This window comes from Pygoscelis adeliae, unplaced genomic scaffold (assembly GCF_000699105.1).
Source record: "Pygoscelis adeliae isolate BGI_AS28 unplaced genomic scaffold, ASM69910v1 Scaffold318, whole genome shotgun sequence".
NCBI classification, from domain to species: Eukaryota; Metazoa; Chordata; class Aves; order Sphenisciformes; family Spheniscidae; genus Pygoscelis; species Pygoscelis adeliae.
In genome coordinates this window covers 733,112-736,392 of record NW_008825430.1, presented here as the reverse complement: position 1 = coordinate 736,392, position 3,281 = coordinate 733,112, and the positions used below count along the sequence as shown (strand labels likewise).

General features: G+C 45.6%; 1 protein-coding gene across 1 annotated transcript in view; it reads left to right on the top strand.

Annotated features, from left to right (window-relative positions):
• MESDC2 (mesoderm development candidate 2) overlaps positions 1 to 3,281 on the top strand; it is a 12,494-nt gene that overhangs the window by 3,797 nt on the left and 5,416 nt on the right. The window lies entirely within an intron of this gene.

Below are 3,281 nucleotides of genomic sequence, written 5' to 3'. Positions count from 1 at the left end.
CGCCCGCGGCCCGGCCGTCCTTCCCCCGACTCTAATAAGGACCCTGGCCCGGCGCGGGCGGGAGGGATCCCCGAGGCCTGCTGGCGTGAGGGTGGCCGATACCGGTTTCCTTCCTTTGAGGCTCCGGGCTTGTGTGTGGGGAGGTTACAAAACCGGGCGAGCGGGCACGGAAGGGGCTCCTGGGGGAGCTGGCCTCACCCCGGTGCCCCCAGCCTGCCCTGCTGCCCCCTTCCCTCCTCCCAGCGCCTGAGCCCCAAACACACGCCGTCGGTGCATGCCAGCAGCCTGGTTTGACTTAAATGTCTGCTGTTTCAGGGTATTAAGGGATATACATTTTGTGACCAAAGGATGGATAGTGGGAGAAACACTCATTTTGTGTTTGCTGAGTAGATATGCGGTTGTTTTTTTGGTTTGGTGTTTCCTTCCTTGCCGCTCCTCATGGTAACAACTTCTAATTCCAGCCCTCTCGTCCCCCTTCATCCCCATCAGCCCGCAGCCTTAACTTTCTTTGACGGTTCCCCATCACTGTTTTCTCCATGTGGTTGTCGTGCCACTGTTCGGTTCTCTTCACTATTTTTGTCTTCCATCATCTTCTGACAAATGCCAGAGCACTCATCAGTGTCTTTTATTCTTTCCCATGAGGCTGTTCCCCAGAACGTTTTGCACAAAAGCTGGAGGAAATAATAGAGTGAAAACTTCTGTCTCCGGTAACACCAGTTACAGCTGTAAGTCAAGGTGGAGAAGTAGCTTTTGTACGTGTAATATAGATAAAGTAACTTCTGTGAGAAGTAAGGATGTCTGCCTTGGACCTGGTTGGCAGGTTATGGACTGGTTCATCCCGTGGACTGTTGCTGGGGCTCTCTCTCCCTTTAGGAAGGGAGATTCTTAGAAAATTGAGTTAAAATTTTAAATAAAATTATGTAAAAAGCTCAAAGTTCACCTTTTTGTTAGTGGTATCAGCCGAGGACCAGGTAGTCCCAGCTGCTAAAAAATCAAGGCTTAAATGATAATATTGGCCAAATTATAATATCAACCAAATTTGGCATTGTAGGAAAAATCTTAAAAGATGAGCATCTCTGAGTTTGTGAATTAGATGCCTGGTTGAAAGGGAGACTCAAGTTAATGCTGTCGTGATTCTTTGGCTGTATATTCTCTTCCAGCCATGTGGCAGGCAGGGTCAGGATGCTGTTCAGGGTTTTTCCTCTTTAGCCGGAGCAGGTCTCCGATCCCGTTCACCATGTGCTGCACAAATGCTTGTAGCCACTTTGCGTGCAGATGCGGCTGAGCAGCTGGGGAGTTGGCTGCTGGGGTTGGCATTGCCACTGAGGAAATGCACATACAGCCAGAGCTCTGGAAGAAAAAAGTTACTGAAGCAAGGACTCAACAATGAACGGTTGTTTGGTCTTCGGGATGGTCAGCTGTATGGCATTTTGCCCGATGATAATTAGGATGCATATAAGGAACATGAAAGACTTGAGGGGGTGGTGGCTGGAGGATGGAGGAGAAGAAAGAGCGTGAGCGGACTTGAGGGGGTGGGATGAGAAACAAAGGGGCCGTTATGAATTCAGATAAGAGCAGGAATTATGCTCGGGAGCGAGGGGCACAGGGCACAGATCTGTACAGAACCAAGTGTCGTTACTTTCAACTGAGTGGGATGACTCCTAATATTTTTTATTTCCCTGGCAATTAGTCTAAAAGCATTGGAGGATGGTGGCTGTAACAACCTTGGGTGCAGCCACAAGCCTGGCGAGGCTGAGGCTGTGGCTCCCGCAGCCTTCCAGAAGGAGCAGCCAGCTCTCTGTTCAGGCTCTCGTGCTGCCCCTTGCACCGTGCTGGTGCAACCATGCGCATGACTGCCCGGTGAACTGGGAGAGTGATCTAGTGGAAAATGAGCACGGGGAACGGGGAAAAGAGATAGAGGTTGCTTCAGCAGCTCAGTTGCACAAGTGGAGCTTGAAGGAAGCCACCTAAGGATTTCATTTCCATCATGGAAAGGCACTCTCCAGCAGCCCTGAGTCCAGAGGAGCTGGAAGCAGAACTGAGAATCTGGTCCGGAGGCCTTTCTGTTACTGAAATGTCATATTCTTTAAATAGTTCATTATTGTTATAAGCTCAGGGTTTCTCAGGCTTGACTCTTGAGCTAAGGTTATTGAATAGGCTAAGGAATTAGGTGGCACGTGTTGCTGATATTTTTAAGAACAAAAGTCCAGGGCATTGATGAGAACTGTGTGAGAATGGGAGCTGAGGGGAGGAGAAAGAGAAGGAATACATAGTTATTACGATGTCTATGTAATGCTTCCCTCTGAAGCCTCACGTTACTGTTTAAATGAATGAATCTGCTAGACTTCCGAAAGCAAAAGCTTTACACTTTTCTTCCAGTCTTTTACTTTGTAGATAGCTTTATAAATACAAAACTGCATGATAGTTTGTACAGGATCAAGAAAAGAAGTGTCATGTAGGGGAGCTTTTGACCGCTTCTTACAATATTTTCATTTAAACTGTGACAATACAGCTTTATGAACATTTAGTTGAATAGTTAAGGGAAAAATAGGTAATATATGTTATTATTGTGTTGTCACTAAATCCAGAGTCCATTTCTGTATTATGTAAGCGTATTTGGAAACATTTATTTCTGCCTTTGTCTTTCAAACCTGTGAAATAAGTTGGTTTTGCACTAGCCAAACTGGTCTAAAATTAGAATTGATTTGCTTTTGCTTCTGAAGAGCGTTTTTCATTCAACCATGTAAGATTGTGTATTTTCACAGTACTTTACCCATATGAGCATTTTCCAGCTTCCTATAAAATAAGTATTGTCCCCACGTAGTGAGGGCAGCGGGACTTTCCTGGGGCTCTCCTTTGCTCCCAGTTAACTTGGAATTTTCAAAGGCATGTGAACTACTTGAAAGCATGCTTCAGACTTGCAAAATTGAAACAGATGTGTAATTAGTAAGGAAAGAAAGGATGAAATCTAAGGCTTCTACAACTTTTATTCTACGGTAACTAAATTTTAAACTCCCTCGTCAGAAAAACAGCAAATTCTACGTAACTGAGATGTGAAAAGAAGGTCGCTCATATGGGATGCTCCCTGTAGTGGGATGTTGTAAGAGGATGTTGTTGAGCTTGTATGTGCGGAGATGAGAAGGTAATGCATACTTAGATCTAAAAAGCAAGCTTGGCTCCTGAAGGGAGTGTCTTTAGATATTGCTGCGGTTCATGTCCCTAACGGAGTGATGCACATTTTCTCTAAATGTTTGAAGTCAAAACAACACCTAAAATACCTG